Below are 22,976 nucleotides of genomic sequence, written 5' to 3' on the forward strand. Positions count from 1 at the left end.
GCAGAAATTTTCTGCAGCAATTCTGTTGTGTGTCGACAAGCCCTTAAAACTGTAAAACCGTCTGTGATTTCTTAGGTTCATGGTTGTTATTTTATATTTGAAAGGGGCAGTAAAGAAACGGCTATTAAGCTTAAAGAAACAATGTGGTCAACTTGCATTGGTAACTGCGAATTTCTACTATTATTTTTATGGGCCATGCCGCACCAATAGCTTAAAGAGGCTCTGTCACCACATTATAAGTGGCCTATCTCCTACATAATGTGATCGGCGCTGTAATGTAGATTACAGCAGTGTTTTTTATTTAGAAAAACTATCATTTTTTACAGAGTTATGACCTATATTAGTTTTATGCTAATGACTTTCTTAATGGACAACTGGGCGTGTTTTTCTTTTTGACCAAGTGGGCATTGTACAGAGGAGTGTATGAGTCACTTTTTTCAAGCCTGAGGAAGAGCCCTGGTTCAGGGTCGAAACGCGTAGCTTTTATTCTGATTTTATGACATATATTGTCCTATCATATATGTCTTTTAAAAGTTAAAAATTTTTACTCCAATTTAATATCGTGTCCCGACTGGGACTTCAGTTGAATTTATTCCACAAGTGCAGAAGTGCCTTCCATCAGGAGTGATAATTTTTTCTTCTTCACAATTTAACAAGTGGCACGACAACCAGAGTGCATGGAGCATGGACGCACAGAGAAAAGAGAGGAGGGCCGAAATAAGAATTGTTTGCGCCACCTCTGTATTCTCAACATGAAATTGGAGGCATATGAAGGTACAGTATGGTCCTATAGACTGCTATGACTGTCATATTATGGCTCCATAAATCTTGTTGTATGAGGCTGCAATAAGCCGTGTGCATGATGCCTAACAGAAAAAGTTTGACTGGATTAACAAGTGGCGGATTTGAACACAGCAAATCTGCCACAAAATCCACGTTTTGCATGTGGATTTTGATGCAGATTTTGCGCGGACTGCTGTGTATTTTATCTTTTACAATGCAAATAATGAAATCCGCAGCAACTCCGTGGTAAATCCACATCAAAAGCAGCTTATAAAACATGTAGATTTTGTGGCAGATTTGCTTCAGCTAAAGATGTGGCTTAAAAATACAATATGTGTAAATCCAGCCTTATAAAGTAATTTTAAATATTTGTATGCATTATTAGGTATGGAAATTCTCATTATGGTGCAAATTCTTCAGGAATATAATTGTTTTTTTCCAAGAACTTGCAATTTATGTGAAAATGTCCAGTTGTGAGTATGTTTTATGTTTAGATAACTCGTAGCAAGCAAAATATTCCAGCAGTCTAAGACAGCATTAAGGAAATAAATGCAGCTAAGTCCCAGTAGAAACAAGCAATCAATTCAGGGACGTGTTTTTTTTTTTTAAGCATCATTCTATTAGTCTCTGCATTGATATGATTCTGATTTGAAAAGACTTAACTCAGGGGCGGACATTTCATCGGTGCAGCCGGTTTGGCTGCACAGGGGCCCGGCGGGGGGTGGGGTCCTGATAAGCTGCTCTTAACTCTGTGCGCATAGATCGGCACGGCCATGCAGCAGAAGGAGGGGTTCCCCCTTCCCTCCCTGTGCACGGAAACCGTTTTCACCGGATCTGTCACCATCAATCAATGATCATGCATGGAGCCCTGACGCAGACGTGTACGAAGCCTAAGTTAGTTACATGAGTGCTTTGTGTTATACTTAATTATTAAATATGGAAATTCTTTGTATTATTTATGTTTGTTACTTGTATTATAAACTAGTAATAAAATGTGCAATATAGATTTGTATAGTTTTATATGCACTCGGACGTGGTTAGGTTATGGGGGGCCCAGGCACATTCTTTGACATGGGCCCTCTGCAGTCCGTGTCCGCCTCTGACTTAGCTAATCAAAGGGATAAAGCCAGCGACAAATCAGTAAGTCACCTGAGAAGAAACACAAATCTTGGTACTGACTAAAATGCAGATGCCATATGTTTGCTTGTAGACAATAGGAGAATATGAAGTTCTCAACACACAAGTAATTTTTGTTTGTGGTAAGATTTCTGGCATTTGGCCCTGGCACATTTTTGCCAAAACAATACATACTCTAGGTGTGGCATGTTTGAGGTGTTTCCTACTCATGAACCTCAATTTTTCCAAAAACTGCATCTGCCTATGTGACCTGTGTTGCAGTCTTTGGAGCGACTCCTTATGATATTTTTGATGTATTACATAAGTAGTTATTTTGTCTAGTTGAATAACGGAGAAAGTCTGAGCAGATAAGGAGTAGATACTGTGTATCATTATTGGAAAAAATGTAACAACTCACCCATAGCTGCTTCCACGGACACTCACAAACACCGTCAACTGGGTTTTCCGAAGCCGTAGTAAACTGTAGATGTGACCAAACCAGAGAATATAACCTGAGAACCAAAAAAGAAGGAAATCATATCTGAGTCATGGTTGATGTACCGAAATGCAGATACAAAGTTGCACATCATACTGAGCAGAACCCTGGTATTCCATGGAACCTTATCAGTGGCTTCAGAGGCATAACTTAAAGTTCCAGGACACTAATGGAAACTGTAACTGGGCCCCTAACTTCAATGCACAATTTATAACACTGGTGTCTTCTTATGTGAAAGAAGGCCCTTTCAATCCTCTCAGGCCTGGGTGCGATTGTTTCCGCTTCACCCCCTATAGCTACGCCCCTGAGGTCTTTCTATAGTAGAGAACAGTAGGAAGAGACGTTACTTCTACAGCAGAGATGACAGGCAGGTCCCAACTAGTAGAGAATTTTGGACTGTTCCCTTGGCCACCGTCACACCAAAGACGTAAAAAAAAAAAAACAGTGGTTCTCTCCCATGGTATAAAGGTATAACTGATTTGAGGTTTAAATGAAAACTGAAAAAAATATTCTAAGCATTGAATGAAAGGTTGGATGATTTTAAAAATGTACTCACTTTCTTTCCAATAAATTATTGGCTGTATATGGATAATAAATAATTTTAAAGTAAACAGTGCTGTACCACTGTGTGAAGACAGCGGTGAGCTAGCTACCAAACTATATGTTCATTAATTACATAGGTCGCAAAAAGACAGGTCCGTCAAGTCCAATGTCATTTATAATACTGGTGTTTTCGTCAGTTTTTAAACGCGGACATAGTATCTGCCATTACTCTTTGGGTAGGGCATTACATAGTTTGACCACTCTAACTGTAAAGAACCCTTTCCTATATTGATGTCTGAAAAGTCTTTCTTCTACATGCAATGAATATCCCCTGGTCCTTTGTAAAGTCCTGGGAAAGAACAGATCATGTGCTAGTTCTCTGTATTGACCACACATATCATACATGTTGATAAGATCACCTCTAAGACGTGAACAAGTCCAATTTCTCTAGCCTTTCATTGTAAGTGACACCTCCCATCCCATTTAATAATATTGTTGCCGTCATTGAACCCTCTACAGCTCTCCTATATACTTTTTACAATGTAGCACCAAAACTGAATCCCATATTACTTTATAAACCAATGATTGCAATTTGCCATCATGGAGCCATATGATGGACATTCTCACTCATGATTCCCAAACTGAATATAGAGTGTGAGACTTTACAAAAAGTTACACTTATTACATAAAATCCTACTATATTAATTTCACAACTAGTCAACTGCAGCTAAAATGCATTAACTAATAAAGGGTATTCCTTATAATGATGAAAACACACAGCACAACTCAATGGCTCCTGCTCAGTGGTACGACTTATTATGTGATATTTTCCGGGATAATCATATTAGTGCAGAATTCTGGATTCTTACAATGTTCCAGCTGTTATAATCACCATAATTGTAAATTACACTAATTTCCCAGTGTTACCGATACTTTCAGAATGATTACAAGCAGAACAATGTCTTACTACTGGAGTGAAATGTGTATATCAAACTGCAGAATTACGATGTGCCAGAAATTGGGCAAGGTTTTTGGCAACTAGGATATCTCCAATGCTATTTTCTCTAGAACTTGCATGGGCAAGTCAATATAAAAATAACAAAATCATATATATCATATAGTTCATGAAGTGCACCATTTGTAAGATTTATTTTAAACATTTCATGCACTTACAAATTCATAAAATACTTTTGTTAAAAGTTGTATATTCAATAGAGACTTTCGTAAGATAAGCAAGATGCAATGCAGCGCTTCTTTCTTTTGACACACACAACTTCCTGATGACTATGATAACTTGTAAAGCCTTGGTAATAGGGCAAGTGGAAATAGCAAAAAAAGGGGGTATGGGGACTTTTTTCCCATTCTTAAAACGATATTGACACTGGGTTCACACCTCTGTTAGTGCTTTTTAATGGTCAGAATGACGTAGCATGCTGCAGTATTGTATCCAGCAAAAAGAAGCATGGAAGTTTATTTCCACATTTAAAGAAGAATGGAGTGCATTCCCAAAGAAAGTTTCGCTTAGACTGCACGACGGACACCACCAGTGGCTGACGGGACCTATTGATTTTAATGGATTCTATTGGGTTTCCGCCAGGGTGTCCGTGGTTTTACTGGTAAAAATAGTGCAGCATGCTGAACTATTGTTTCCGGTACCTTCATCCGGATCTGCAACAGAGGCCCCTAATGCAGAAGTGAATGAGATCCTCATAACGCATCCTGTAAAAATGTCATGGCTTCTGGAAAAATGGAAATGGTGACGCAAGTGTGAACAGAGCCTAAGCCATGGGACATAACCTTTGTTAGGAGAATTATATTGGCAACGGAAGCCACTTACACTGTATTTTATGGAGAGACCGAATGCTGTGGGTGTTCCAGTTGCTTGAGGCCAGCTGCATGGACAGTGTTAGGGTGAGTTCACACTGAGTTGTTTGGCGCTGATTTTGAACCGGAAACCGTGTCAGAATCAGAGCCAAAAAATGGCCCAAATTGCCCCTCCCATCATTGATTTCAATGGGAGGTGTTTTGTTTTCCTGCGCGGCTTGTGGCTGCTTGTAGAATAAAAAGGCAGCATGCTCTTTCTTCAAGCGGTTTCCACCTCTGGCCTCCCATTGAAATCAATGAAAGCCATTTTTTGTAGCGGTTTTTGCCTGCAGTTCTTGTATTAGATTCAATGGCTGCGGGGAAAAAACACCGCAAGAAGCGCAGAAAAAAACACTGGCAAGTCAAAAATCTGCCTCAAAATTCCTGAAGGAATTTCCACAACGGAATTTTATGTGTGAAATTCCGCAGCAGTTACAGTAGCAGCAAAGTGGATGAGATTTAGAAAATCTCATACCCACGCTGTGGAAAACATTAATAAATTGCACTGCGGTGTGGAATTTAATTTTGCGTTATGGTTGATTTTGTGTTGCGGGTTTACACCATTGAATTCAATGGGAATGCAAATCCCGCAACAGAAAGCCAGTGTTGCGACTTTTGTGGCGGAAACACAGCGATTCCGCCGCAAAAATCACAACTCCGGAAAAAAAAACAATCATACTTACCCACAACTCTCCCCTTTTTCCCTCAGTCTGGCCTCCTGGGATGATGTTGCCTCCCATGTGAGCGCTGCAGCCAATCACAGGCTGCAGTGTGACATGGCCTGCAACATCATCCAGGGAGTACACGCAGAAGAGAAGGAGGGGGGAAGTTTGAACGGCTTTTTTTTCCACAGCGCTGCTTTCCAAAGCAGAAATTCAGTTCGAAAAACTTATCTAAGCAGTTCTTAATTTCATGTTATATCTCCCTCCTTCTCCCCTCTCCTGTGCTTGAAGCATGCAAAAAATATGTCTGAAAACTTATACTTCCTGACAATCTCTAAGAAAAAAATAATAATAGCTGACAAGTTGGAATGGGGAAGCTTCTGATATGTAAATTCTAAATATAAAAAATCTTATAGAACCTACAAAAAGTAACAGTTACAGACCATTCACAAATAAAATAGCTATACTTTATTATTTGTGTTAAAATTAACAAGCAACATACAATTAACACCGGACAATTGATCCACAAAATCACTGACCTACAAATGAACCAATGTGCAAACCAATAGAACCCTGTCCTCTGGCATATAATAGTGTTCAACCAGAGTGGGGCCAATGGAGCAATACAAAAAACCATGTAGTTTAAAGAAATGTATAAAAGCAAAAAATAGGCAAAATGGTACTTCTACCTATTAAGAAGCCAATAAACAGTGAGTAAAGTACAGTGCTGCCTCAACACATGTTTAACGTATGGCTTCGTCAGGAGCTGTGACAAAAATATATGCGAAACGATATGGACACAATACAATCATTTTGAAGCTATAGCCAAAACTCGTTTATTGGTAAAAGTACAATTTTTGCTAATATTATTTTTATTTATTCATTTCTTTAAACTAGATATTTTTATGCTGCCTCATTGGCCCTACTCAGGTTGAGTGTACTATGACTGTAATTATTATATGCCAGAGGTTCTATTGTTTTGCACATGGTTCCTTTGTAGGTTAGTGATTTTATGGATCAATCCTACATGGTTAATTGTGAAGTACATCGTTTGTCTATTATAATATAAACAATAAAGTATAGCTATTTTATTCAAATAATCTTTAACGCCTTTTTTTAGTAGGTTCTATAAACACTATATGGACCAACGTTTTGGGTAACCTACACATTCCACTTAAAGGAGCATTAATGACATCCTATTCCAAATCCATAGCCATTAATATGGAGTTGGTCCCCCTTTCCAGCTAAAACAGCTTCTACTCTTCTGGGAAGATTTTCTTCAAGTTTTGGAGCGTGTCTGTGGGGATTTGTGCCCATTCATCCAAAAGAGCACTTGTGAGGTCAGACATTGATGTTGGAGGAGAGGGCCTGGCTCGCAATTTCCGTTCTAGTTCATCCCAAAGGTGTTCGATGGGGTTGAGGTCCAGACTCTGTGCGGGCCAGTCAAGTTCTTCCACACCAAACTCACCCAACCATGCCTTTATGTACACAGTCATTCTGGACCAGAAAAGGGCATTCCCCAAACTGTTACCACAAGATTGGAAGCATAGAATTGTTCTAAATGTCTTGGCATGCTAAAGTTCCTTCACTGGAACTAAGGGGCCTAGGCCAACTCCTGAAAAACAACCCCATAGCATTTTCCATCCTCCACCAAACTCTACAGTTGGCACAATGTAGTCAGGCAGGTAACGTTCCTCTGGCATTAGCCAAACCGAGACTCGTCCATCAGACTGTCAGATAGAGAAGTGTGATTTGTTACTCCGCAGAACACTTTTCCACTTCTCAAGAGTCCAGTGTTGGTGTGCTTTACACCACTCCGTCTGATGCTTGGCATTATGCTTAGTGATGTAAGGCTGGCATGCAGCTGCTCGGCCATGGAAACCCATGACATTAAGTTCCCAGTGCACAGTTTTTCTACGGATGTTAATGCCAGAGAAGGTTTGTAACTATGCAGTTATTGGGACAACAGAGCGTTGGCAACTTTTATACCTAATGCACTTGGCGACCCAACTCTATAACTTTACACGGTCTGACACTTTGTGGCTGAATTGCTGTGGTTCCTAAACGCTTCCACTTTGCAATAATACAACTCACAGCGGAATATCTAGGAGAGAAAATATGTTACGAACTGACTTGTTGCAACGGTGGCATGCTATGACTGCATGGCTAGGTGCTAGATTTTATACAACCGTGGCAATGGGACCAAATTAACAGCTGAATTCAATGATAAGCCCCTTTATGGCGCTGTAAACCGCAGTACAGTTACGTCGCAGTGATGGTGCGGGCTCAAAAGCAGAGCCCGCACCATCACCGCAGGCACACTCCATACAGCTGGTACGCTCCTGTAAGGGCCAGGACCAGAGCTATTCTCCGATCTGGCCGATATGCCCCCAGATGCTGCACTTAATAGAGAGCGCAGCATCTGAGAGGTTTTTACCCGACCGGCTATGGCAACTGGAGGCCAACAATAGCCTCTTTGTCTGCCTTGTACGGAAGCCGATGAGGACCCGAGGGTCCTCATAGTCTTGCTGTCAGTGAATAACTGACAGCTCTAATACATTGCACTACGTATATAGTGCAGTGTATTAGAGTAGCGATCGGAGCATCAGGCCTTCAAGTTCCCTAGTGGGACAAATAAAAAAAGTTAATAAAAATGTAAAAAAATAAAAACACACAACTTTCAAGTAAAAAAAACAGCCAAACTGACTCTTTTTTCCCATTATAAGTCTTTTATTATTGGAAAAAACGTAAAAAATAAAAAAAAACTATACATAATTGGTAGTGTCGCGTCCATAATGATCCAAACTATAAAACTATTATGTAATTAATCCTGCACGGTGAACGCCGTAAAAAAAAATAATGAAAAAGTATGCCCGAACCTTTGTTTTTAGGACACATCTCCTCCCAAAAAATGGTATAAAAAGTGATCAAAAAGTTTACTCCAAAATAGTACCAATAAAAATGACAAAAAATAATCTGTGACACAGCTTTGTACACGCAAAAATAAAAAAAGTTATGGGTCTTAGAATATGGCAACACAGAAAACAAATATTTTTTTAAAAAAAAAGTGATTTTATTGTTCAAAAGCTGCAATACAAGAAGAAAAGTATATAAATTTGTTATCACCGTAATAGGATCGACACACACAATAAAGTTAAGTTGTAATTTATGACACATAGTGAATGCCGAAAAAAAAAACAATAAAAAACTATTCCAGAATTGCTTGTTTTTAGTCATTTCCTATTCCAAGAAATTAAATAAAAAGTGATCAAAAAGTCGTATGTGTCCCAAAGTTATACCAATAAAATCTACAGCTTGTCTCACAAAAAACAAGCCCTCAAACAGCTCCATCAACCGAAAAATAAAAAAGTTATGCCACTAGTAATGCGGTGATAAAAAAACATCCCGATGTGCAGGCCGGAGGGGAACATTCCTTCCGTTTCAGGGCCCTAGTATTTAGGAACTAGGAAGGGACATAGCACATCTGCTGGAAGCGAGGCCGTCCGTATTATACCAACGCAACACTTTCCTAGCAAAATTTCACAAACTATAAAGGAGAAAAAGACCCCAAAAGGTGCAGAGTGTTACAAAAGGGGGATAAGAAAGAAAACCATTTACCAGTGCGACACCGGCCTGCTACACAGCGTAACACACCTATGGATAATTGTATTATTTACCCCATTATTATGCTCTCTTATTATACCCTGATGTACTTTACACAGATTAAATATGCCCCCACATTATAAACTGATATATCAGTAGAACTACAAACAAACTGCTGCAAAGTAAAATCCATGCTCGAAATGGCGCTCCTTCCCTTCCTAGCCCTACAGTGTGCCCAAACAGCAGTTTATGTCCACAAGTAAGGCATTACCATACCTGGGAAAACCCGCTTAACAATTTATGGGGTAAGATTCTCCAGTGGCACAAGTTGGGTATAACATATTGTGCGGTGAATAGGCAGATCAGTGGAAAAATTGCAATTTTCACTTTGCATCATCCACGGTGTATTAATTCCTGAAAAACACCTGTGGGGTCTAAATTCTCACTACACCCCTTGATAAATGCCTTTATGGGTGTAGTTTCCAAAATGGTGAGGTGCTTTTCCTTCAAAAAATGTTGATCTAAATTTACACCTTATTGGAAAAAAAATTAATTTTTCATTTTCACGGCTTAATTCTAATTAATTCAGCAAAAAACGTATCTAGATAGAGTGGGCTAGATTTCATGGGACACTGACAGCGACTATTTTCATATGTATTTATGTCAATTAGATATTCCTTAGTGCATTTGTTTGAAACATGTTTTGCATTGTATATACTGTGAATGGAATGTAACTTTGTTATCTCTATATCAATATACTTTACTAATGTGTTATTCTACGGCAAGCTTTGGGTTCAATAAGAAAGAGTTTAAAAATGTAGATGATTCCTCAAGAAGTGTAGTTTCCCAAATGGAGTCTCTTTTGGGGTGTTTCCACTAAACTAGTACTACAGGGGTAGAGACATATATAGACAACAATACTAGAAGTGTAAATAACCATAGTACAAGTAAAGCACTTGGGGTGTCTTGGTGTGGTCTGTGGTTGACTCATTTAGGTGCAGACATGCAGAATATGGGTTGGTATTTGACATGGATCTGATCCTGATTCTATATATTTTTTATATCTTGGATCAGTCCCTCTGACACTGTCATTTGTATTTTTTGTCCAGTGTGTACATATTTAGTATACCATTAACTGTTGAGGTATTCTTGTTACAGTATTGTCAATACCTTGACAATACACTGTTTGATTCCATGGATGTATAATATGGTACATTTGTTGCTCCTAGATACCACTACCACATTTTTTTTTTATGTGTTGTTTTATATTGAATGTGATGGTCTATGTATGTTTTTAAATATTTTCCAAATAAAGATATTGTTTTGATATTGGTTAGTGCTTTACTTGTACTATGGTTATTTATGCTTCTAGTATTGTTGTCTATATATGTCTTCATAGGTATTCTATATCCAGTATTGATGTATATGGATGTTATTGCTGAAACAGGTTTTCTGTCTGGCCTGGACTTTATAGGTATTGATAGTACTATAGGGGCTCAGCAAATGTAACATGGCGCCCAGAAACCATTTCAAACTTCAAATGGTGATCCTTCCTTTCTGAGCCCTACTGTGTGTCCAAACAGCCATTTATGACCACATGTGGGGTACTGTTTTACTCGGGAGAAATTGCTTTACAAATGTTGTGGTTCTTTTTCTCCTTTAGTTCTTGTGGAGATAGAAATAAATTAGCTAAACCTACATTTTGTTTGAAAAATTAGATTTTCATTTTCACGGCCTATTTCCAATAATTTCTGCAAAACACTTATGGGGTCAAAATGTACACTATACCGCTAGATAATATCCTTAAGGGGTGTAGTTTCCCAAATGGAGTCACTTTTGGGGTTTTTCCACTAAACTAGTACTACAGGGGCTCAGCAAATGCGACATAGCTCACAGAAACCATTCCAAAAGCCAAATGGTGCTCCTACGCTTCTGAGCCTTAGGGTATGTGCACACGAACATTTTTCAGGTGTAATGGAGGCGTTTTACGCCTCTAATTACGCCTGAAAAGACGGCTCCAATACGTCTGCAAACATCTGCCCCATTGTTTGCAATGGATCTTACGATGTTCTTTGCAGACGAGCTGTCATTTAACGTGTCGCTGTCAAAATACGGCGTGTAAAATGACGGCTCATCAAAAGAAGTGCAGGACATTTCTTGGGACGTTTTTGGAGCCGTTTTCTCATAGACTGCAATGAAAACAGCTCCAAAAACGGCCGTTAAAAACGCTGCAAAAACGCACCGAAAAACGCTGCAAAATACGCGAGTTGCTCAAAAAACATCTGAAAATCAGGGGCTGTTTTCCCTTGAAAACAGCTCCGTCTTTTGAGTCATTTTTGACTCGTGAACATACCCTCACCGTGTGTACAAACAGCAGTTTATGACCACATGTGGGGTATTGTTTTACTCGGGAGAAATTTCTTCACAGATCTGCTTTTTCTCCTTTAGTACTTGTGGAAATTAAAAAGAATTAGCTAAACTTACATTTTCTTTGAAAAAATATAGATTTTAATTTTCACGGTCTACTTCCCATAATTTCTGCAATAAACTTGTTGGGTCAAAATGCTCACTATACCCCTAGGTGATTTCCTCAAGGGGTGTAGTTTCCAAAATAGGGTCACTTGTGGGAGGTTACCACTGTTTTTCTCCCCCTCAGGCACATTGCACATGCCACATGGCCTCCCCAAACCATTCCTGCTAAATTTGAGCACCAAAAGCCAAATGGCGCTCTCTCCCTTCTGAGCCCTGCCCTGTTTCCAAACAGCCGTTTCTGACCACATATGTTAGATTTCTTAATGAGTGTCATTTACCAAATGGGTCACTTTTGGGGGATTTTCACTGTTTGGCATCGAAAGAGCTATTCAAACCTGACATGGTGCCTAAAATATATTCTAATAAAAAGGAGGCCTAAAATCCACTAGGTGCTCCTTTGCTTCTGAGGTATGTGCTTCAGTCCATAACACCACTAGGGCCACAAGTAGGATATTTCCTAAAACTGCAAAATCTGGGCAATAAATATTGAGTTGCATTTCTCTGGTAAAACCGTCTGTATTACAAAAAGAATGAATTAGAAATTAATTTTTGCAAAAAAATAATGTAATTCGCAAATTTCACCTCTACATTGCTTTAATTCTTGGGAAACGCCTAAAGGGTAAAGAAACTTTCTAAATGCTGTTTTCAATACTTTGAGGTGTGCAGTTTTTAAAATGGGGTGACTTGTTGGGGGTTTCTAATATATAAGGCCCTCAAAGCCACTTCACAACTGAACTGATTCCTGAAAAAATAGCCTTTTGACATTTTCTTGAGAATGTGAGAAATTGCTGCTTAAGTTCTAAGCCTTGTAAGAAAAATAAAAGGATGTTCAAAAAACGATGCCAATCTAAAGTAGACATATGGCGGATGTTAATTAGCAACTATTTTTTTGTGGTGTAACTGCCTGTCTTACAAGCAGAAACATTTAAATTTGGAAAAATAAAATGTTTTTACATTTTTCGCTAAATTTTGGTGCTTTTCACAATTTAATACTGAATGTATCAAGCAAATGTTGCCAGTAACATAAAGTCCAATGTGTCAGGAGAAAACAATCTCAGAATCGCTTGGTTAGGTAAAAGCATTCCGAAGTTATTACCACATAAATTGAAACATGTCAGATTTGAAAAATGAGGCTCTGTCAGGAAGGTGGCTACAGCGGGAAGGGGTTAAGAGGTGTGTCCCAATACTTTTGTTCTTATAGTGTATATTACTTTGGAGTGTACCTATGTTGAACATTAAAGTTTAAAATTCATTAGATTAATTTAGCTGCAATATAAATATCTTAACTGAAACCACTTCCCTCCCACAATATGAAGATGAATTACCAACAAGTATTAACTAAAAGCCTGACATAATTCCCTTGTTATATTTCTTTTCACTGTAAAGCACTGTGACTGTCATGGTTGCTCAGTTCTTAGTGCGTGTTAGCTCACACGACATGAGGCAAGTTACGTGCCAGCAAGATATGCTTTATTACAAATCTCTGTTTATAAGTGACCTTGATGGTATTGAGTAACTGAAATGCAAGGAATGTTAATAAAGTATAAAGAAGCTGCTTCTATCTCAATTTTATAGAGGAGAGCAATACATTCATAGTAGTATGTAGCTATGTTAGGTGTCCATGGTGAGCAGGGGTCGGCCATGGCATGTGAACCAGGTGCTACATGCTAGGGGGCATCAACAAGCCCCTCTACCTTGGTCAGGGTATTTACGTAGGTACTAGACTATGGCAGCAAACATAATCTTTACCCATAAAAGTGAAGGAAAGACTACTTACAATGCCTAGCTACAATAAGTAGCACAATAATGTTAAAAAAATAAAATAAAAGCCAATTCCTGGGGGAAATGTATTTTAGAGGGAAAAGACTGAACAACAAACTTAACGTGATTATTTTAACGGAATCTGTCATGAATAAATGCTACAAGAAACACTACTAAAGCATAAAAGAGCACCCCACTAATCTCCCTTTAGTTCAGATTCACATGAGCATAATGTGGGTGCATTTCTGTACCAATAGTAAGGCCCACAAATCTGGCCTGGATACAGGTTCAATGACCCAAACTTACAGCATCATAGAAGTTCTCTGTTCGGACCAGGATTGGCAACCCTAATAGAAAAGCATGCCATGTATATGAATTAAGAGGTTCTCTTAGCTGGTTGGTTAAGCGGGACAACATAACCACAGCACCATAAGCTAGGTTTCTCTTGGACATCTTTTTAGATCAACAGGAGGATCGGATCGCATCACCATCACAATGTAGAGGGGAAACATTATTTCAGGAAATATTAGGAAATGCTTCCTCTCTCCCTTGTGCCACGATCTTTTTCAGCTAGACTCAACTGGAGAATTTTAAAGGTTAGCAGTCAGGTGTCCAAGTGCAAAAACTTTGGGATAAGGCATTGACGGTCTTCAAAACATTAGAATTTTAAGAAGACGACTGTGGGTGGAGGATGGAGGTTTCTAAAACCTGTAAACATTTTCTTCTGTGATTACCTGATTTGCATTGATTATTGATTGATGGATAATCTGGTATCATCTAAAAATTCAACAATGTCTAATTTCGGAGATGCCGAATTATAAAAATGTACATCATTATAATTACAGTTTACGTATTTCTCACATCTTCTGGGTTTGCCACTACATGGCAATTGCTCTAGATAATTATTAATTGCAGTATGTCTTATTCAATTAGAAAATCTATTAATCTTAAAAGAATATGAGCTAATGTTGTTCAGACTTTCATGGCATATTTTTTTTAATCAAATAAACACTTTCCGAATTAAAAAACCCAAAACATAAGCCCACAATAAAGTCATCCAAGAGCAGGGACATTTACTAGGTCAGAGTTGTCCAGCTGGCATCCCTTACAGCAGTTGTCTACTTTGGACAATCCCTTTGTGTTAGAATAGTCCCTTGGAGGTAAACGGATTACAGCTTGTCCCGCTGATAAGGCCCCAGCAATCAGATGTAATTTGTGGGGGGAACCCAGCAGCAAGTGTTCATTTTCCCTGCAGCGCCACCACAGGAGAAATAAAGCATTGCTTAGTTTCCATTGAAAACTTTGGGCTGTCTGTGCAATGCATGTACTGCCTATGTACCCCAGAGCCAGAGGCACTGTTTGTTGTCAATCTCTGCTTTGGCTAATAGATAAGGATCCTGAACAGGAGACCCCAATCTATTTATTCAGAATTTCCTAATAGTATATTTGAAAATGGGTTTTCTAAACTGGACAACCCCTTTAAAGACTTAAATGTGGCCAGGTGTATCTAGGAGAAGCTTTGTAGGCTTAGTTATATGTTTTTAGGATTTAACACATAAGCTCCTAATTATATCCTAAGTGTAAGCCCAACACATAAAATTCTTAACAGTAGTCTGACGCTGGCTTCTAAACCAGGAGACTACCAGTAAAATCTCTTCCACAGTGCAGCAACAAAGTAAGGGCTCATGCACTTGAATGTATTATAGCTCCGTACAAGCTCTGCAATATTGCACCAATAAAAAAAACTATGGGGCCCTAATATTCATCCATATGCCTCTGATTTCATTTGGAGTCATATGCCCTGCTCTATTGAATGCCGTATTTGTAAAGGATCTGCCAGGCACAACTTCTGTGTATACACCCATAGGTAATCAGTCTGCACCTGAATCTATGTCTCTGAGACTGACTCCATCTTCCACCACTCAGGATGGCAGGCTTAGGAGTGGGAGAGCCTATCGCAGCCTGGCCAGACGGAGCTAGCTCCCGCTCTCCCTGCCTTTCCTGTTCCTCCTTTGCTTGTGATTCTTCTCGTGTGGTTTCCTGGCCCAGCTACAGCTTCTACTATTTGATCCTGCTCCATACTGACCCTGGCTTACTGACTACTCTCCTGCTCTGCGTTTGGTACCGCGTTCATTCCTGGTTTGACTCGGCTCGTTCACCACTCTTGTTGCTCACGGTGTTGCCGTGGGCAACTGCCCCATTTCCCTTAGCTTTGTGTACCCTTGTCTGTTTGTCTCGTGCACTTACTGAGCGTAGGGACCGCCGCCCAGTTGTACCCCGTCGCCTAGGGCGGGTCGTTGCAAGTAGGCAGGGACAGAGTGGCGGGTAGATTAGGGCTCACTTGTCCGTTTCCCTACCCCCTTTCATTACAGTATTATGTAAGAATTTTAGCCCAGGAGCATTGATTCTAAAGTAGAATACTTACGTAATACAAGGGTTTATGCTAGTGCAAATGAATCTCTATTGATATATCTTTTAGAACAAAATAAATTGGTTTTTATATTAATATCTAAACATGTCCTAACATTATAATTACAAGGTTAACTAGGAAATTTGCAGTGTGTATGGTAGTGATTTCCCGTGTATAATTATAATTCTCTGCACTGCAAAGCTGATAGAGATCAAGCTCATTGGCACTGAAAACAGGACTGTCTGATTACATCGTCTGATCGCCCACCTGTCTGAATTAAAAGATAATCTTTTCACTAGATCTTTGTTTTAAGCATTAACAATGAAATTCCAAACCACTTATGCACACGACAGAGTCTGCACGGGTCCCTAGTACAGAAATCGGAGGCATACCAAGATACAGTAGAGCCCCCTGTTTTGTACACCGTCGTGTGCATGAATCCTAATGGTAATTTTGATTTTTAGCCTCATCCTGAATTGGGAACGTACTGTAGTAGGTCGGAATTTTTCCCTTTTAAACCATGACAGATCAGAAGATACTTGGAGTGGTCTTCCATTTGACTCGCCATATCATATTATATCTCCGTATTTGTAGTATATTTTTTATCCGTTGTGATCTGTACTATTGAAGTGTTTAATAATCTCATCTAGTACGTATATAAAACGCATGTCTCAGAGCATCAATATCATTTTTACCTTCAAATTTGTCTCTTATCTATTTACTGTGGCTGGATCTTTATGGGGAGAATTCTGGAGACCATTTACGAACCTCCTCAAAGCTCTATCAACAATAATGTAGGTGCCATAAGTACTTATCATCAAGTTTAGAATAATGTGACTGGCCTTCAATTCTAAATGGATTTAGGTTTAACACATTAGTGACCGCCAATACTCCTTTTCACGGCTGTCACGAACGGGCTTTATTCTGATCTGAACAGGGTGCTTTTACTGCTCCCGGTGGCGCAGGTTGAGGCCTTATTCACACGGACGTGTCCGTTTTGCGCGTGCAAAAAATGCTGTGTTTTGCGCGTGCAAAAGGTCCGCCTGGCATCAACACATGGTGCGCGGCTATGTGATTTTCCCGCAGCCGGCATCATTATGACACTCTGGTTTTATGTTGACAAAAAGAAAAGGACGTGGTGCTTTTCTGTTTTCATTCATATATTTTACTACTGTAGTGCGCATAATGGGCGGCACCCGGAAGTGCTTCCGTGTGCCGAGCGTGATTTGCACGCAACCATTGACTTCAAGTCGTTTACTACTTCGATACCACCATTTTTGTTGCAATAAAATTTACATTTAGTTTGCATCTGGATCTCTTTTGTACTTTTGTGTGTGCTGGGGTTATATTTCTTCCTATTATTGACAATAGTCACTATAAGAGGGCTCATTTACCTCATCAGTTACAGAGGAAAAATAAGGTGTAAAAAGAATAAAAAATAAAAATAAGCCCCCCCCCCAAAAATAAATAAATAATAAAGACATATAAAATACCCATCCAAAATAAACGTGTGTCCTCCCGTCAATCATTATTTTATGCTAGCCCTGACACATTTACCCTAAAATAGACATGTAATATATGATAATTTACGGTAAACCATTACAATCACAAAAAAGGTCTATGTTAGAGTAAGACTAAATTACTAGAAAAAATTAGCTGAAAAGTTTTTTTACTGTTATTTTAAAACTTTAAGCCTAGAAATTATAAAATAGCAAAAAAGGATGTGTATAAAAATGATACAAAGAAACCTGCATTGTCTACGGAAAAAAATAAAAATTAAATTAAATAAGAAAATCGCAAAGATCACGGTGCTCACCCAACAGATAAAAAAGTTATAGATGCTTAACTAACGTATGCTAATAATGGCTAAATGGTATCTGGTCCTGAAGGCTCAAAATAGCCCAGTCCTGAATCGGTAAAACACATAGTTTTGATCAGTATTTACTGAAGAGCTCCCAGTGACAGATCTTCAGGGGGACAGTAATAAAGGTTCCCCACCCAATATTACCTGTTTAACACAGGAGGAAGTTCAGCTGCGTGTGAGCAAATGAAATATTGATAAAGCCCCTGGCCCAGATGGCATACATACACGGGTATTAAGGGAATTGAGCTCAGTATTGGATAGACCACTGTATCAAATCTTCTTAGACTCTTTTGTAACAGGATTGGAGGACAACTGATGTTGTACCAATATTTAATAAGGTGAAACCAACTAACTACCGTCCAGTAAGTTTGACACCTGTCGAGTCAAAAACGTCTGGAAATACGGAGCTGTTTTCAAGAGAAAACAGCTCCTGATTTTCAGAAGTTTTTTGTGCCACTCGCGATTTTCGCTGCGTTTTTCGCTGCATTTTTTTACAGCCGTTTTTGGAGCTTTTTTCACTAGAGTCTATGGAAAACGGCTCCAAAAACGTCCCAAGAAGTGTCCTGTCCTTTTTAGCGGCCGTTTTATTACGCGTAAAAACTACTTTACATTTTCTTTTGACAGCGACGCGTAAAATGACAGCTCGTCTGCACAGAACATCGTAAGACCCATTGCAAGCAATGGGCAGATGTTTGCCGACGTATTGGAGCCGTCTTTTCAGGTGTAATTCGAGGCGTAAAACGCCTCCATTACGTCTGAAAAGAGGTCGTGTGCACATACCCTCAGAGGAACAATACTCCGTAAAAAAAAAGAGTCAAAACTTTGAAGTCTTGAAATACAATTCATTAGAAACCAAGGTCCAGAAAACACCAAAGATTGTGAATTGGAGCAACACTTGTAAATTAATTATTGATTGATTGAGGCAAAGTAGCCGGCATGATGCCTAGATTTCTATTACTGTCTAAGGAATTCCCAAGGGTATTTAACATTATTGATGACCATGCTTAAGGTGTTTCATGCTGTGTGTGCACATACATAGATTATTTGAGATTCAACTGATGTGGCTCTCTGTATATGTAGATATAAAGTAAGATCATATATATATACTCTTATAGGTTATTACGGCACACCTGATTAATCAAACATATACCCCGCCTGTAATACATAGTTCTTATGCTAAAAAGGCAAGCCTTCTATGACTGCTACATTTTCACCTACAGTTTTAATGGGTTTTTTTTATGATTAAAAAAAAAACATCTAAAACCAGGCAGCTCTCACATATAGTAGTAGATACTGTGCTTTGCTCTTTTAAAGAGAACCTGTCACTTCTCCTGACATGTCTACTTTTAGTAAATACTTGTATTCCCCATAAAATAATAATTCTGTAACATATTCTGTTAGAACTCTGTATTCATAAATAAATAGACATCTAGACCTTTTTTAAATGCTGACATAGTATCTGCCATCACTACCTCTTTGCGTAATCGCAGATTTTTTTATTGCGGGTTTTCTTTATTGAATTCAATGGGAAGATAAAACCCGCAACAAATAGCAGATGTTGCTATTTTTGCGGCCGAAAAGCTGCCATTCTGCCGCATAAAATTGCAACTCAGAATCAAAAAAGCTTCTTATACTTACCCAAATTTCTGTGCTCCTTCATCCAGGCCGACCTCTAGGGATGATGTTCCATTCCATGTGACCGCTGCAGCCAATCACAGGTTGCAGCGGTCACATGAGATGAACGTCATCTCAGGAGGCTGGCCTGCACATGGCTATGTAAATATGTAACTTTTTTATTTTTGTATGTGCGGTTTTCAGCAGCGGACAATTTGGTGCAGTTTTTTCGTCTGAAATTCCTTGTTGCATCCAGGGTGGATACGCTGTGGTGCTTTTACGCAGCGTATCCACCCTGTGGGAACATAGCCTTACAAGTGCACTTGTAATAACGTCTGAAATTCAGGAGCTGTTTTCACCTGAAAACAGCTCCGTCATTTCAGACATATTTGCCGTTATCGTGTGAACATACCCTAAGGCCTCATTTACACGAGCGTAATATACGCGCGTGCGACGCGCGTGCTTTTCACGCGTGTCGTACGCACCTATATTACGCACCTATATTACTCTATGGGGCAGTGCAGACGATGCGTGAATTTTGCGCAGCGCGAGTGCGTTGCGTAAAACTCACGATATGAAGTCAATGGGTGCGTGAAAACCACGAAGGTCGCACGGAAGCACTTCCATGCGAACTGCGTGATTCGCGCAAGAGCTGTCAAACTGAATGTAAACAGAAAAGCACCACGTGCTTTTCTGTTTACAAACATCCGAACGGAGTGTCTTAGACATGAGCGAACCGAACTATATCGGGTTCGGCCGAACTCGTTTTGACCGAACCCGGCAAGAGACAGTCACTGTGCAGGGTGCTGAAAGAGTTTAAGCTGGTTCAGCACCCTGGACAGTGACTTCCAATTCCAATATACGTGAACGTGTAAAAAAAAAAAAAAGGTTCTGACTTACCGATAACTCCCGGCTTCTTCCTCCAGTCTGACCTCCCGGGATGACAATTCAGTCCAAGTGACAGCTGCAGCCAATCACAAGCCAAGCACAGGCTGCAGCGGTCACATGGACTGCCGCGTCATCCAGGGAGGTGGGGCCAGATGTCAAGAGAGGCGCGTCACCAAGGACGCGTCACCAAGGACGTTTGGTCAACTTTATGCAACCAATGCTGCAATGATGGTATTCTGTTGATTTTCATTGAAGAGGAATTAGTAAACGTGCGGCTGCTAAAAGTATCCTTATCAACTTTAGAGATTTGCTGGGTGTATCAAGGTAAGAAGAGCTGAGTCAGGGGATGTCGGGACCTTCGTGTCACAAATCATATTAATATTTGTGAAGACTTGTTGCCAGAACGATTAGAGGTCAGGACACTCCCACCAGATATTTAAGAAGGTTCCTAATGCTTTACCGCATCGCCAGCAAGTATCTGATGTAGTACTATACATACTGTTTAACCTAATAGGTGTTAAATATCATCTGGAGAGGTCTTTAGAAGTGTTTTTCTTGTATCTTGATGCAACGAGAGCTAGATTTAGGGGCCCTCATCATCTTGTTATTATCAGCGGGGGAGAATTTCTTATTTAGGTCTTTCTCCCAGTTTTTTATGTAATATGGAATATCTTTGGCTCCGGATAGAGCTAACTGTTTACTGATCTTAGAGAGTCATTTCTTAGTTAATTGGGTTTGTGTCCATAATTCCTCGAAATAGGAAAATTTTCTAAATCGACCTAAAACGAATGTGCTTGTGTAGCAGTGTGTGTTGAAAAATATTACGTTTCGAGCAATTAAAAATGTCTCTTGTGACATCAATGGATGGAAGGTAACCATCTTGGTCTAGAAGTTCTGTAGGCATAAGAGAGCTATGTCTGATGGGTACAGGCAGGGTTTGGTATTACGGGTCCAATGCTGGTAAACAATCTCTTATTTGAGTTAATGGGGAAGCACAGGGCGAACAGATGGTTCTAATATTTGGATCTCTCCATATTTGTAGAGTTGCCTGCATAATGGTGCTTAATGAAGAAGGAGAGGAGCCAGTTATTGGATCTGGCAGAAGCAATTGACGTAGAGGTCCTTGTGCTATTTGTTCCTCTGTAGGAATCCAGTGTTTGTGAATAGATCGCCTAAACCAGTCAACAATTCTAATTAAGTGCACAGCAGTGTAATATTTGGTCATGGAAGGAAATCCAATTCCACCTTTGTCCTGGGGTAATTGGAGGACTTTATATGAGATCCTTGGTTTAGAGCCACCCCAGATTTAGTCTGAACAGATTTTAGAAGCTAATTGGAATGTGTATAGGAAGAGCTTGCAGTAAATATGTTATCTTTGGAGTAATCAAAGAATGTAGCATGTTTGTTCTGCCTATCCATGGAAAAAAAGTCTGGAGACCAGGATTTAAGAACAGATGGGAGGGATTTTAACAGCGTCTTATAGTTAAGGGAGTATAACTGCCCTGGATTAGAAGTGATGTTTATACCCAAGAATTTCATGGATTTAGTTGGCCATGTATAAGGCTACATTCAGACGAGTGTCGGCAACCTATTACATGAAAAAATGAAGATTTTCTCATCCATGGTGCACCCTTGCGGGATGCGTTGTCATGGATCCCCCATATACTAGAGTCTATAGAGGGATGCGCGACACGCAGTAAAATCGGACATATCCTTTTTTTTCCACGGAATCATCACACGCTCCGTTGAAACAACGGTCGTGTGAATGGCCCCATTGAAATACATGTGTTTTAACGGCCATCACACAGACGAGATAAACGCTCGTCTAAATGAGCCCTAAGAAAATTTTGTTTTAAGGGTCCTATTTGTGAAGGAGATAAAGAAAAATTCAAGGCTTGGGATTTAGAAGCATCCATTTTAAAATTCATGGGAAAGCAAAAAGGACCAAATGGGAACAAGGATGATTGGGAAAGAAAGCAGAGGTAACTTTGCAACAAGAACACGCATCTAAAGATTAATTCCACCATCATACTTGCACAGAGCATAGTCTCTATGACCCTATTGTGATGTACAAAAAAAGATTAGTAATAGGCATTACCACATTCTGTACATGTACAAAAAAATTTAAACATCAAGATAAATACTGTAAAAGTAGTCTAGGTCTAGGACAGAAAGCAGAGTTATAGTAAGTTATTCCATTCAGCCATAACCACCTGCCTTATATTGTGTAGGCACCCCTCGTGCGGTCAAAACAGTTCTGACCCATCATGTCCTGGATTCCACGACGTTAGCAGCAGATCCTTTAAGTACTGTAAGGCCAGATTCACACGAGCGTGTTAAACGTCCATGGGACGGCCGTTAAAACAGCGGCCGTCCCACGGACCTATGTAATTGAATGTGGCAGTTTACACAGCCGTTGTTTCAGCAGACCGTGTGAAGGGCCGTGGGGAAATAGGACATGTCCGTTCTTGTCACGCATCACGCATCCCTCCATAGACTCTCATATATGGGGGATGCGAGACATCGCGTCGCGCAGCGCTGAGCACGGATGCACCTCGGACGTGAAAAACTGCAGTTTTTCATGTCCGAGATGCGCCACGCTTGTGTGAATTAGGCCTAAGTTCAGAGGTGGAACCTCCATGGATTGGACTTTTTTTTTCAAGCACATACCACAGATGCCCTTTCGGATTCAGGTATGGGGAATTTCAACACGTTGAACTCTTTGTCATGTTCCTGAACAATTTTTGCAAAGTGGCAGGGTGAATTATCCTGATGAAAGTGGCCACTGCAATTAAGGAATACCGTTGCCATGAAGGGGTGCACTTGGTTTGCAACAATGTT

At 39.7% G+C, this 22,976-nt stretch overlaps 1 protein-coding gene across 2 annotated transcripts in view; it reads right to left on the reverse strand.

The window, feature by feature from the left end:
- Positions 1–22,976, reverse strand: part of RASGEF1A (RasGEF domain family member 1A) — a 315,309-nt gene that overhangs the window by 181,814 nt on the left and 110,519 nt on the right. For both annotated transcript variants that reach the window (XM_075841731.1, XM_075841732.1), the window contains exon 2: positions 2,318–2,411. The gene's annotated coding sequence lies outside the window, so the exon portion shown is untranslated. The remainder of the gene's footprint in view (positions 1–2,317; positions 2,412–22,976) is intronic.

The sequence above is a fragment of the Rhinoderma darwinii genome, chromosome 11, assembly GCF_050947455.1.
Source record: "Rhinoderma darwinii isolate aRhiDar2 chromosome 11, aRhiDar2.hap1, whole genome shotgun sequence".
NCBI lineage: Eukaryota > Metazoa > Chordata > Amphibia > Anura > Rhinodermatidae > Rhinoderma > Rhinoderma darwinii.